This window comes from Mauremys mutica, chromosome 1, assembly GCF_020497125.1.
Source record: "Mauremys mutica isolate MM-2020 ecotype Southern chromosome 1, ASM2049712v1, whole genome shotgun sequence".
Classification (NCBI taxonomy): Eukaryota; Metazoa; Chordata; order Testudines; family Geoemydidae; genus Mauremys; species Mauremys mutica.
In genome coordinates this window covers 219,801,330-219,816,999 of record NC_059072.1, presented here as the reverse complement: position 1 = coordinate 219,816,999, position 15,670 = coordinate 219,801,330, and positions in this window count along the sequence as shown.

Below are 15,670 nucleotides of genomic sequence, written 5' to 3'. Positions count from 1 at the left end.
AATTAAGTTTTTGTACAGAAGATCAAAGAGTGGGGCTGGCATAGGCTGAAGAGAATCTGCAATCAAAACCTGGAACATCTTATTTTCTTTATATTGTCATGAGAGAGGAAGGCAGGTGAAGAAAATTTCTGGAGGGAAGAGCAAGAGCAGAAGCTGCATCTCTCTACCTGACAATTTAAAAGTGACATTCCTAATGCACAATTTAGCTTGACCCAGATGTATCACTCAAGCCATTTGAAGTATAAATATGTGGAGCTATGCTGAATGCAATAGCCTGGAACTCTGCCAATCACTCAGTGGATTGCTAGGCACCTATTCTGCCCATTTCCTGTATAAGTGTGCAAACTTGGGGGAGAGGGGAAGGGCAGGATGAAGTTTCCCCTGCAGTGCACTTGAAAAAGACAGGTCAGAATTTTGCAATCAACATTTTGGATAATGTTATGCATCTCCTACATTCACTAGTTAAAGCAGCAGAAGGAATTACTGAATTCTTTCCAGCCACTGACAGAGAGTGCATGCATAGTTAGTCTCATTTTCCAAAATATGTTTCACTAAAAAGTTCAAAGATTACTTTAGCTTTTCTCAATACTGAAAGGGAGTAGCTGCAACAATACTTAGTTCTGATTTTTTAACCAATAAAGCTTACTTAAGCCTTTTCAATCTTTTGGCCAAGTATTGGGAGTCAAGATGCCTTCATATCAATCCCAGAATAATGTTACTGGCACATGAGTGTAATGCCAATAAATACTGCTCTTGATATCATTTTAGTGAAGAAGATACATAGGAAATGACAGTAGCTTAAGGGGGAAATACACTCTTCATCTGCCCATGGTTCCTGTGGGTTCCATATCAGGAAGAAAAATGCATGTTCACCAAACTTAAGCAGTATAGCACTTTAAGATTTCATCAATAGTTGATAAAGTATTGATTCTGTTATAATCATGGGATTTCAGTGATATTGAATACACATGGCTCTTTGCACTCCACAACAAAGGATTTGATTGGCACCTTGCAATTTGCCCTCAGGTAAAGGGCAGAATTAAGTTGCAGAGCAGGGACTTGATTATGCCTCAGTCACAATTTGGACCCTCTTTTTTCATCTCCACCTCTTCCCTCTTCCCACCTACATTCTGCCCACCTGTGCAGGAAGGGGAGTAGCAGCCCCGTGACAGTTGCTTTTTCCCCGTGATGTGATTTAGGATGTGAGTAGCCCTGGCTGGGGATTAGAGACACTTTTTATACTCCCTTTGCTTCTTTTTGTGAGTGCAGAGGGTAGTTCATGATTGAGACTTTGTGAATTGAACTTCAGGAATAACCAAACATTCCACTTCCTCAATATGCAAATTATATTCCATACCAGATGCAGAATGAGCATTGCTTTTGTCAGGTTCTAAGGAGTATAGTATGATTCATTCACAAATTGTCACAGATTTAGACACCAGGAGTTAGCAGCTTGTTTCAGACTGCCCACGTACATTCAGGAAGTGGGCTACAGTATGTTATGCTGGTATCTAGCAAGAATTCTTTATCTTCAAATAGTAATGAAATGTGTCAATGTCTGATTTGGTATTTCATCATGGAATCAGATTCAGTGATTTTATTTGTCTGTGCAAACTAGGTTTGAGTGCTTAGGAACAAAGAATAACTATTATAATTAGAATAAAAAGTTTGCATGAGTCAGTTTCACTTCTTTGAACATGCACATTTTCATGCCCAAACAATTAACTGTCCAAACACATGCTAAATTAAGCACACAAATATTGTTTTTTTCCATTAGCCATATGGTACATTTCACACAATTTTTTACTAGCTCAGAAAAGACAGGTGTGTGTGTTTGTTTGTTTGTGCATATGTGTGTGTTTACTTTGACTCTGTATTCACACCAGTATGCATCCATTTCATAAAGACACAAAAGTATGTGGCAAAAAGTACTGGAGTGGGGGGAAGGGAAGGCAGCTCATCCAGAAATATAGTGTTGAGATATCCACAAATAGGTGCATGGTAGTAAGTAATCCCTTCTGCTACTGCAAATTACTCTGGGAAGTAAAATATTTTTGACCAATGATCTCTTTCTTTCTTATAGATTTTTAAATCTGAAGTGCTATAGTAGCACACAGGACTATCATGCTGTGTCCTCTTTGGGCATAACTCCACAGGTGTCACTGAAGTTACATCAAAAAGTCTTTTAGCCCATAGAATATGTCATACCAATGGTCCACCTAGTCTAGTGTCTTGTCGCAAATTCAGGTCACTAATATATAGTTCAGAATAAGGTGCCCTGAGCACATGTTTTCATAGCTCTGTTCATATTGACACCTATGTTTTTCCTTTGAGGAATTAGAATTAGTTTAGAACCGAGCTATTTTTGCTTCAATATTTCAAATATACATTACCTTGTACTTTTGGGTTTCTCAGTCTTCTGTATCTTAACTAACCTAAATAATTTTGTATCCTCTGAAAATGTTGCTGCTTTACTCTTGACATTTTGCCAAATTGAAAATGGATCATTTATCTACTGTGCTTTCTGTCTGTTATCCATGTTTAAATCCGTGGCAATACTTTACTTCTCCCCTACACTTGCTTAGTTTCCTTAATAATCTCATTAGGAGCTTTGTTAAGGGCTTTATGAAAGTCCAAATAAATTAAATTTTCCAGTCCCTTTTTATTCATTAGCTTTTGTCAAAATCATAGCATTCTAGTAGATGGGAGGAGCAGAGTTTCCTTTGATTTATCCTTAGTTATTTTTTCATTATCTGGTATTAAAATAAGGTCTCTAAATCCCTGGATGAATCCAATGCCTTTTTGTTTGTTTGTTTGTTTTTAAATTGCTACATTTGCCATCTCCCCCATAATATCTCATTTTGCATTATGGTAAAATTTTTGCCAGCTCATCTACATCATTTTAAGTTCCTTCAGAACTATTGGATGATAATAACAAATCATCAAAATCAGACACTACAGTTTATCAGTTTGATTCCACACGTCTTCTCTTGACATATCAGCCACTGACTGCCTCATCATTACCACCAAATTGGGATCAGGTAGTTGTCTTCTGAATAGCATTGTGATGAAGAATGAGGCAAAAAAAAAAGCCATTTAGTTTCTCTGAAATCTGCTAATGATCCTTAATTAGTTTATAAAGGGTATTTCTACACTTCCAGCTGGGGCTGTGAATCCCAGCTTGAAGAGATATTCTTGCACTAGTTTGGATCAAGCTAGTGTGTTAAAAATTGAGTGTAACAATAGTGTCATGATTGGTTGGAGGAGCGAGCCTTTTCTCCAGTGGTCTCTCATCAGGGGCGGCTCTAGGAATTGCGCCGCCCCAAGCAGGGTGGCACGCTGCGGGGGGCGCTCTGGCAGTCGCCGGTCCCGCAGCTCCGGTGGACCTCCTGCAGACGTTCCTGCGGATGCTCCACCGGAGCCGCCGGACCAGCGGACCCTCCACAGGCATGTCTCCGGGAGGTCCACCGGAGCCGCCTGCTGCCCTCCTGCAGCACGCTGCCCCAAGCGCGCGCGCTTGGTGCGCTGGGGTCTGGAGCCGGCCCTGTCTCTCATCTCACAAATTTGCCCTCCAGCCTGGTCACATTTAGTCCCATCCCTTCCCGGACAACAGAAAATCCAACAGAAACAAATGTCTGATATCTCCATCCAGTCTGCCACCTTCAATTCTGGGCGAAGTAGTCCGTACAAACTTCTCTCAGGGCTCTCTGTCATCCTTATCTCCTTCTCAAGGCCTCAGGCAACCTTCTCTACTGCTCCTCCAACTCACTGGGTTCCAGTCCAGGGTCCCTATAACCAGCAGCCAATATGTGCTCCTTCCGAAACCTTGCTGCTGCCTCTCTAGATCTCCTTGCCAACTCTCCTCCTTGATCTGCCTTGTCTCTCCACTCTTTAGTCCCAGAAAGTGACAACAGAGTTTCTCCCTGGAGTCTGCTTCTAATCTGTACTCCACTCCATTATAGTCATCACTCAGCTCCTTCCCTTCTTAAGTTTTGTTTTCAGCTAAGCATGACCCACACACCAGGTGCAATCGGGTAGAATAATTGGCCTCCCATGCCCATATTAACCCTTTCAGAACCATGATGATGTTTATACCCCATCACAGGGGATAATACGCCCTAATACCTATACAAGCTCTTCATCCCTCCCTCCCCAAAACTCCACTTCAAAATTATGTGACTTATGTAAAAATTGTATTATTTTGAGAGAGACAGAGAGAAAAAGAAAAGCATATTTTGATTTATATGTAATTCACAATATGGTTCCCTAGCTCTAATGTATGTATTCCATGGGTGTTTATGAATTTACTAAAGAGCTCGATCTATTAATTTTAGCAGTTGAGCACATACATACTTTTGCATTCAGAGTTCAATCTCCAGTGATGACAAAATACCTAGGGGCATGGTATAGATCAGGGATGGGCAAACCTTTTGGCCTGAGGGCCACATCGGGGAATAGAAATTGTATGGCGGGCCATGAATGCTCACAAAATTGGGGCTGGGGTACAGGAGGGGGTGCGGACTCTGGGGTTGGGCTGGGGAATAGGAGTTTGGGGTGCAGGAGGGTGTTCTGGGCTTGGACTGAGGGGCTCAGAGGGTGGGAGAGGGATCAGGGCTGGGGTAGGTGTAGGGGAAGGGGTGCAGATTCCAGCTGGGGGTGCGGGCTCTGGGGTGGGGCTGGGGCATGACAGATTTGGGGTGCAGGAGGGTTCTCTGGGCTGGGATAGAGGGGTTTGGAGAATGGGAGGGGGATCAGGGCTGGGGCAGGGGGTTGGGGCATGCAGAGAGGCTCATGGGGTGCAGGCTCCGAGTGGCGCCTATCTCAAGTGGCTTTTGGAAGCAGCGGCATGTCCCTTCTCTGGCTCCTATGTGGAGGCACTGCCAGGCGGCTCTGCATGCTGCCCCATCTGCAAGCACTGCCCCTGCAGTGCCCATTGGAGTACTTAGGAGTTGGGCCATGCTGTGGCTTCCGGGAGCCGACCCTGGACCCCCACTGGAGTGTCAGAGTGGGGCCAAATCACGTCGTGCGGCTCATGGGCCCATTTAAAATGGCTTGCAGGCCGGATCCAGCCTGTGGGCCATAGTTTGCCCACCCCTGGCATAGATGGAAAAAAGTAAACTAGAAAAATGCCTATTTTAGGCTTGATATGCTTTTAATTATATTCACTGTCACCCAGAGAGCAATGGAAAGGCGAATGTGTAAGATATCACTCCACGATCATATACCAAATGAGGAGATCATAAGGTGTATAGAGGTGACCAATGTAGGACAGGCAATGTATGCCACAAAGTGAAGATGTGCAGGTCATGTAGTCCTCAGGCAAGACAATTAGTGGACAACCCGCATCAGTGACTGGATCCCCAGAGACCACAAGTGACTGCTGGGCAGACTGAAAACATGCTGGGCCGATCCCAGGACAAAACTCTTTGGCCAGAAATGGAGAGAACGTGCTCGCAACAAAATAGAATGGTGTGGTGTTGACTTGTGTTCATGAAGGTACAGATGAGGACAAACTGGACAAAGGTGACAAAGGTGATGCTTTTAAAGCTTGGGCCCTGGTCTTGCATTGAGCTAAATGCAGCCTAATTGGTCACCCAGAGTTACAGAAATGTAGGGTTGGAAAGGACCTCAAGAAGTTGTTACCTAGTCTACCCCCATGCTGAGTCAGGATTGTGTATACCTAGACCATCCCTGACAAGAACTTACTGTGTTACCAAAAATGCAAATTATAGAATAAAGACAAATCCGTTATCCAGACCTTACCATAAAGCAAAGATAACCAGCAGAAAACTACATATTTGTAATGCATTTCTCAGGAACAGAGTTTCCAGCACAGTCCTGTTTAATGAGTTTGTTTGTTAAAAGTAAACAGCTAAGCCTCATTCACCAGAATTTGATTTGAGCGGTTGTGAAGGATACAACACAAACAAAATTTTTTTATCAATATCAAAATATCCCACTTAAAAATATTCTGAAAAAAGCTTTTTGATTTTTCATTTTGAAATGACTGTTTTGAGTTTTTTTAGTTGTAATACTTTTTTATTCCATTATATACTGTATTGAGGTAATAGACTTCTGCAAGGCATTAGTACTGTATAATATTTTGATTAAAAAACTAGAAATGATACAAAATCAATATGACATACTTAAATGGTTTGAAAACCTGGCTAACTGTTAGATCTCTAGTAAATCCCATTGAGCAGGTATGTATCTACTGGGGTCCCACAATAATAGGGACTTAGCCCTTTGGGATTTAACATTCTTATCAATGACCTGGAAGAACACACAAAATAATTACTGATAACATTTGCAGCGACACAAAAGTCTGGGGGAATGGCAAATAATGAAGAGGTCAGATCACTGATACAGAGCTATCTGGATTGTTTGGTAAACTGAGCACAAGCAAATAATATATATTTCAATACAGCCAAATTTAAAGTCAGACTTATAGGAACAAAGAATGTAGGCCATAATTACAGGAAATGGTACTCTATCCTGAAAAGCTGTGACTGAAGAAGACTTGGGGTCATTGTTGATAATCAGCTGAACATGAACTCCCAGTGTGATGCTGTGGCCAGATGGCTTATTGCAATCCTTGGATGTATAAAACAGGGGAATATCAAGTAGAAGTAAGGAGGTCATATTACATCTGTATTTGGCACTGGTGAGACCGCTGCTGGAATACTGTGTCTAGTTCTGCTGTCCACAATTCAAGGAGGTTGAAAAATTTGAGAGGGTTCAAGAATAGTCAGAAGGATTGGAAAACCTGCCTTTATAGTGACTTTGATCTCCTTGAGTCTACCTATTTATCTTAACAAAGAGAAGGTTAACCTGTAACTTGATCACAGTCTTTAAGTACCTACATGAGGAATAGAAATTTGATTATAGAGAGCTCTTCAATTTAATAGACAAAGGTATAATAAAATCCAATGGCTGGAAGTTGAAGCCAGACATATTTATCTAGAAATAAGGTGCAAACTTTTACCAGTGACAATAATTAAACACTGGCACAATTTACCAAGGGTGGTGGATTCTCCATCACTGGAAATATTAAAATCCAGAGTGGATTTTTTTTTAAAAGATGTGTTCTAGATCAAACAGAAATTAATTTAGAGCAGTTCTCTGGCTTGTGTTGTGCAGGAGCTTGGCCTAGATGATCAAAATGGTCTCTTTTGGCCTTGTAATCTGTTGAAAAAAAGAGCCAAAAGATAAATTTCCAAGTTGGAAGGTTATCGCCATTCCTCATCCTTAATACGTGTGAAAATGATGAATGAGTAAGGGGAAGTGGGACCTGCTAAAGGCACTGCAATTTTTACAAAAGCATTTCTGGCAGTGAAGTGAAAACAATCTTTCCAAAATGTTATGTATATTTTACATCATTTCCTATCAGATTACCAACACTGTAGTGTGATGCTATGGACTATGCTCAAATTAATTACTCCTACTTCAGAGTTAGTAATTATTTTTGATCAGATGGACCAGAACTAATACAACTGTGCTCTAGAAATAGTAAAGCATCCAAGAATTGCTATAATAGTGATGGTTTTAAAATCATATGACCTAAATTGTACATACCCTATAAAAGTCATGGATGATTAGATGAGTCAAACCACCCCTAAGGATACTTCTGGAAATAAAGGCAAAATGTCCAGCTTTCTTTAACATTAAATCAGCAAACCTCCTCATTATCCTTTTGGCATAAGTATTGTGAGTAAATTCCAGTTCCCTAAAGCAGACTGTAAGACAGGAGCTGCTTGAAAACATTTCAGATTCTTAGCATTAATAGAAAGAAAAAAAGTGTAAAAAGTGAGAAAGTTTCCTTCCTCTCCATTTCCAGAAACTAATGTGGAGTTATTAATATAGTAACTTCTTGTCGACATTAGTGTTCACTACTCTGTCCTTGTGCCCCTCACGACAAGAAGGCATAGATAATACACTGTTGCATGGTTCATGTTATTAGTAAGCTAATTAACTGAACTACGTTATACTTTCCCACATGGATTCATGGAATCCATTTTTTATAGGGCTTTTCTAAACATTTAGGTATAGGAGTCAAGTCTTTACCCTGGCTTTTACCTGTTCATTGCTTTGTCTGTTATCTTCTATGTATTTCAGGTTGTGCTTGTTTCTTGCTCATGGTTTATAAAGCCCCTTTAATAACTGGAAAAAAATAAATAAGTACAAACTGCTACTGAGACAATAGGATGCCTTTTCAGAACCTACTTTTTATTTTGTTGTAGAAAGTTTGAAAAACTAGATCCAAGAAACAAACACTGTATGTAACTTAAAAAAAATATTGTTCTACCTATATGAAGCAGCACAGTCCGGGTTTTGATATATGCATATCAGCATGTAGAACACCTATAACAAAATCAGACTATTAACATCTCTATACTGCATTGTCCTTTAGAATCCTTTAAAAGGAACCAGTTTAGCCACTCCCACCAACTTCTAAACACAAGAATGTGTCATATAAAGTCAGACCTGTAGGTTATATAATTGTTTCTTTCTGTTCTACCTATAGAAAAGTAGAAATTCGCTTCACAATTTTTGGTCCTGTTGATGTTCAGTGCTCAAACAAAAAAGCAGCATTTTATGGATATAAATATTGTTTATATCCATGTCTATACATTTTAAACTCATTTAATTCCTTTCAGAGATTCTAGAAATTAAAATACAGCATATATATATAGGTAGATAAAACAAGCAGAAACATTCATAGATTCGCCCTGGTATATTTTATTTGACTTGAATTGAAATATTTCATTTAGATTTTGAGTATTTAATGTTTATTTAATATGAAGGAAATTTCTAAACAAAAAGTCATTTTGAACAGAAAAATAAACCATGTTTCATTCTAATAATGTCCTGAGGCCCAGGCCTGCCTTCTGAGTGGTCCTTTGTGGCCAGAGGGCACTCTCTGACACCCTGCCTCTGTTTTCTCTCTTGCCATGGCCCTTTGAGAACTCACTCAGTTCAACAATAGGTCAAACAGTCCTCTCTTGGGGTTCAAATTATTGAGTCCTCTGGTTCATACAGGCCCTGTAGGCCCCAAGTGAAATTCAGTCTCTCTTGGTTAATCCAAAATAACACAAAACTCCTCTCAGATTTTTCATCCCAGCTGCCAGTATCTCCCAGGCCTCCCTGCCTGAAGAGCTTTCTTCAACTTTCCTGCTGTTGACTCAGGGCCCTGCAGGAAGAGCTTTTGAACTCCTTGCAGTGTTTCTCACATTGCTCAATCACCTGACTTTTGTAAGCTTTATAGTGAATTGTTCCCAATTCATATTAAATTGTTAAAGATATCGGTGCAATAAAAAACCAATTTAGCTTGTAGGTTCAAGCCTCCAGGTTGGTAACAGAAAATGTACCGGTATTTAGTAGAGGAACACTAGATGACACTTTGAATGATAAACCCAAACTTTATTAAAAGGAAAAATTATTTATTAGGGAAACAGGCATGCAACTACCACCATTTACACAAATACTATGATTATACTCATGCTCAAAGATGAAATGCTGTATTGAAGGGTAATCAGTCTGATAACAGAGTAAAGTACAGCCTTATAATCCTGAAACCTAATGGTACCCTTTTGATTAGAGCTTAATTGGTGCTCACTTGCAATTTAGCAAAACTACTTCTTTTATACTGCATTATAATACTAATTAACATTAAACTGTCCTTTGCCATAATTATATTTCTACCAACTTCTTATCTTTACATTATATTTAAATTAACATCTGCACCAATATCATTCCCATACTATCACTATAGATAGCATTTTAATCAAACATTCACAATTCTCAAAAAATGGTCATTAAAAACCTTGCTTAAATAGTCATTATCAAAACATAATGGTAACATAACCCTGGGTCATGTCCTTGCTATCTCTTACTTTCCCATTAAACTCGGTCTCCAACTTATCTTTGACTTTTCTCACACCTGCAACTTTAATTTCCCAGACTTTCAATATGACAATCCTCTCTTCCAACCTATTAGTGGTATGGGGAATACCACCAGGTAAATAAACAGCATTCGAGCTCAATGCCACTCTAACATGCAGAAATAAGGGGGGAAAAAATACGGTCACACTGCAAATCATTGCTTAAGTACCAAAAGTACCTTAGAAATACCTAAGAAATTGGTAGATATCAAATGTACCTGAAACAAATGTGCTTATTATACAGTGCAGAATAATCTCCAGATAAAAAACCCACAATGGTCTGGAGATAGGAAAATAAATACTAGTATAGAGAAAATTCAAACACAAAAATCTAGCAAACAGCACAGTGAATAAAAATATCTGGAAAAAGAATGAGGAGTACTTGTGGCACCTTAGACTAAAAGTTGATGGATTTCATAGAATGTCAGGGTTGGAAGGGACCTCAAGAGGTCATCTAGTCCAACCCGTTGCTCAAAGTAGGACCAATCCCCAGAAAGATTTTTGCCCCAGATTCCCTAAATAGCCCGCTTAAGGATTGAGCTGACAATTTTGTGTTTAGCAGGCCAATGCTCAAGCTACTGAGCTATCCCTCCCTCCACTTCATAGGGCTAAATTCAGTGCCTTGCATGGTGACAGGTTTCAGAGTGGTAGCCGTGCTGGCATATGATGGCATATATTACATTGGTGGATGTGCAGGTGAATGAGCCGGTGATGGTGTGGCTGATCTGGTTAGGTCCTGTGATGGTTTTGCTGGTGTAGATATGTGGGCAGAGTTGGCATCGAGGTTTGTTGCATGGATTGGTTCCTGAGCTAGAGTTACTATGGTGCGGTGTGCAGTTACTGGTGAAAATATACTTCAGGTTGTCTGTGGGCGAGGACTGGCCTGCCACCCAAGGCCTGTGAAAGTGTGGGATCATTGTCCAGGATGGGTTGTAGATCCCTGATGATGCGTTGGAGGGGCTTTAGCTGGGGACTGTATGTGATGGCCAGTGGAGTCCTGTTGGTTTCTTTCTTGGGTTTGTCTTGACAGATCAACAGAGCCAGACGTGTACCAAGAAGCCTCCTACTGCAAGACAAACCCAAGAAAGAAACCAACAGGACTCCACTGGCCATCACATACAGTCCCCAGCTAAAGCCCCTCCAACGCATCATCAGGGATCTACAACCCATCCTGGACAATGATCCCACACTTTCACAGGCCTTGGGTGGCAGGCCAGTCCTCGCCCACAGACAACCTGCCAACCTGAAGCATATTCTCACCAGTAACTGCACACCGCACCATAGTAACTTTAGCTCAGGAACCAATCCATGCAACAAACCTCGATGCCAACTCTGCCCACATATCTACACCAGCAATACCATCACAGGACCTAACCAGATAAGCCACACCATCACCAGCTCATTCACCTGCACATCCACCAATGTAATATATGCCATCATATGCCAGCAATGCCCTTCTGCTATGTACATCGGCCAAACTGGACAGTCTCTAAGGAAAAGGATAAATGGACACAAATCAGATATTAGGAATGGCAATATACAAAAACCTGTAGGAGAACACTTCAACCTCCCTGGCCACATAATAGCAGATCTCAAGGTGGCCATCCTCCAGCAAAAAAACTTTAGGACCAGACTTCTAAGAAGTGAGCTGCAGCTCACGAAAGCTCATGCTAAAATAAATTTGTTAGTCTTTAAGGTGCCACAAGTACTCCTGTTCTTTTTGCGGATACAGACTAACATGGCTGCTACTCTGAAACCTGCTGAGCTTCAGTTCATCTGCAAATTTGACACCATCAGTTTAGGATTAAACAAAGACTGTGAATGGCTTGCCAACTACAGAACCAGTTTCTCCTCCCTTGGTTTTCACACCTCAACTGCTAGAACAGGGCCTCATCCTCCCTGATTGATCTAACCTTGTTATCTCTAGCTTGCTTCTTGCTTGCTTATATTTACCTGCCCCTGGAAATTTCCACTCTTGCATCCGACGAAGTGGGTATTCACCCACGAAAGCTCATGCTGCAAAACGTCCGTTAGTCTATAAGGTGCCACAGGATTCTTTGCTGCTTTTACAGAACCAGACTAACATGGCTACCTCTCTGATACTTGACAAAAAGAAAGCGGCATTTAAAAGAAAATACCAAGAGTCCTACTTAAATTACAGGTTCATTGCAACAGGTGACTCACATTCTCCACGCCCGCTTTGTATAATATGTGGCGACCGGCTATCCAACGAAGCCATGAAACCTTCAAAACTGCTTTGCCACATGGAGACCAAGCACCCTGCATTAAAAGACAAGCCTTTGGAGTTTTTCAAAAGAAAAAAACGTGAACACGAAGAACAGAAGCAATTACTGAAGGCCACCACTTCATCAAATGTGTCTGCACTGAAAGCATCATTCTTAGTGGCTAACCGCATTGCTAAAGAGTTGATCCTGCCTGCTGCTAAGGACATTTGTCGTGAACTTTTAGGAGAGGCTGTAGTTCAAAAGGTGGCACGTGTTCCTCTTTCGGCTAGCACCATAACTAGACAAATTGATGAAATAGCAGAGGATATTGAGGCACAATTGTTAGAGAGGGTGAATGAGTCACCGTGGTACGCAATCCAGGTTGACGAGTCTACCGATGTTGACAACAAGGCAACAATGCTTGTTTTTGTGCGATATATTTTTCAGGAGGATGTGCATGAGGATATGTTATGTGCACTTTTGTTGCCAACCAACACCACAGCTGCAGAACTATTCAAGTCTTTGGATGATTACATGTCAGGAAAACTGAATTGGTCATTTTGTGTCTCTATATGCACGGACGGAGCAGCTGCCATGACTGGACGGCTTTCTGGTTTCACTACTCGGGTCAAGGAGGTCGCTTCTGAATGTGAGTCTACGCACTGTGTCATCCACAGAGAAATGCTAGCTAGCCGAAAAATGTCATCTGAACTTAACAAAGTTTTGCAGGATGTGATTAAAATTATCAACCACATTAAAGTACATGCCCTTAACTCATGTCTGTTCGCGCAGCTCTGTGAGGAGATGGATGCAGAGCACACACGTCTTCTCTTATACACAGAAGTGAGATGGTTTTCTAAAGGTAGATCACTGGCCAGAGTTTCTGAGTTACGAGAGCCGCTCCAGAGATTTCTTTTAGAAAAACAGTCACCACGGGCAGCACATTTCAGTGACACAGAATGGGTCATAAAACTTGCTTACTTGTGTGACATATTCAACCTGCTCAACGAACTCAATCTGTCACTTCAGGGGAGAATGACAACTGTGTTCAAGTCGGCAGATAAAGTGGCTGCATTCAAAGCCAAACTAGAATTATGGGGGCGACGAGTGAACATTGGGATTTTTGACATGTTTCAAACATTAGCAGAGATTTTGAAAGAGACTGAGCCAGGGCCTTCTTTTTCCCAGCTGGTGCATGATCACCTATCTCAGCTTTCAAAAGAGTTTGAGCATTACTTCCCAACCACAAAAGACCCCCGAACTGGGAAGAAATGGATCCGCGACCCATTTGTGAATAAGCCAGGTGAATTGACTTTATCCGTGCTAGAAGAGGATCAACTGCTTGAGATCACAAATGACGGTGGCCTTAAAAGTATGTTTGAGACGACTTCAAATCTCCATACGTTCTGGATTAAAGTCAAGGCGGAATATCCTGAGATTTCCACAAAAGCACTGAAAAGCTTACTTCCATTTTCAACACCCTATCTTTGTGAAGCAGGGTTTTCTGCAGTGACAGCAACCAAAACGAGATTACGAAGTAGACTGGACATAAGCAACTCACTTCGGGTGTCACTGTCTCCCATCACCCCAGATGGGACCGTCTAGTTGCAGGAAAACAAGCTTAGGGCTCCCACTAATTCTGCATTATGGTCAGTTGTATAATTATTTCATTATATATTACAATAATAATAGAAATAAAAGTACAAAAATAAATGTAATGCGCTTGAATCGTCCCAAAACCATCCCACAGGTCCGCGGAATTTTTTTTTTCTACGAAACCGGTCCCTGGTGCCAAAAAGGTTGGGGACCGCTGCTTTAAGGTATATGTAAAAACATGTAAGTCATGTTTATAGCCACCTTGACCCCTTACTCTAATTCATATATGCACACAAAAAAAGAAGAAATAGACTAGGGTCGAAAATCTGTTCCTATTTAAGTCAATGGAACAATTTTCATTGACTTAGGCCTTGTCTACACTACAAGACTATTTCGAATCAACTTAGTTCGAATTTGTGGATTCGACCTTATGAAGTCGAATTTGTGTATCCATACTAAATACACTAATTCGAATTTCTGAGTCCACATTCACGGGGCCAGCGTCGACTTTGGAAGCGGTGCACTGTGGGAAGCTATCCCACAGTTCCCGCAGTCCCCGCTGCCCATTGGAATGCTGGGTAGAGCCCCCAATGCCTGCTGGGGGGAGAAATGTGTCGAGGGTGGATTTGGGTAAGTGTCGTCATTGAACCGTCAATCACAACCTCCCTCCTTCCCTCCGTGAAAGCGCCTGCGGGCAATCTGTTCGTGCACTTTTCTGGTCAGTGACAGCGCGGACGCCACAGCACTGCAAGCACAGAGCCCGCTGCGATCATCGCCGTTTTCTCCTCCTCGCACTTTATCGTCCACGTCTTCCTCAGTCAGCTGCTGAGAAATTGGGCTACTTTTCAATGGTGCTGCAAGCACTGGGGGACCATAGGGGACGTTTTACAAACATCAACGTCGGGTGGCCGGGCAAGGTTCATGATGCGTGTGTTTTCAGGAACTGTGGGCTGCTCAGACGCCTGCAGGAAGGTAGTTTCTTCCCGGACCACGAAATAACTGTTGTGGATGTGCAGATGCCTATAGTCATCCTCGGGGACCCAGCCTGCCCGCTAATGCACTTGCTCATGAAGCCCTATACAGGCGCCTGGGACAGCGACAAGGAACTCTTCAAATACCAGCGAGCAGCGAGCAGCGTGACCTGTGACTGTTCAGTTTCTTTACAGAGAAGCTGAACCTGCCCCTGTTTCTTTACCCAGTTACTGTTGACTCTCCTCTTCGGTTACATACCCCGTTCACCCCGTTACCCCCACTTCCAGCACACGTGTAAAAATAAAATACATGTCCCATTATTACTTAACAAAGGTTTCTTTATTCATGACTTTTCGTGAAAGGGTTGAAACTGGGACGCAGGCTGTGCTGGGTAGGGTGTGCGGTGATGTAAAGACCGCCTCTAAACTCAAGGAATGACAGGCTCCTGCTCCTAGAGCGGTCCGCAGTGCCGGAAGGCTTCTTTCAACGGAGCCTGCCATCCCTCTTTATGGAATTCTGTGTGCGGGCGGATATGTGACCTTGTGGTGGAGGAGGACGGATACAGATTCCTCAGCTGCGTGACTCAGCGGTCCAGGACAAGGACCGCTGTATAAGATCTGAAACCGCCCTCCCCCGCTGCAAAGTCACATCTCCCCCGCCCACACAGATCCTGGAAACCACCTCCAAAAACCGACCAGGTTGCCTACTGACTGCACCGTGTGTGTGACCCGCTGCTGATCCTGCCCCCGTGTCTGTACCCTGGGAAAGGTGACTGTCCTATGCAATTAACCACCCCCTTCCCCACGCCCCCCATTCGAACACAGTCTTCTTTGAAAAAACATAACGGAAACAGTAATTAACAGCAAATCATTTTTATTAATTAAGTAGACAGTTAGGGGATGGGACTGGGATTGGGACTACTGTGAGTCTGGAAGT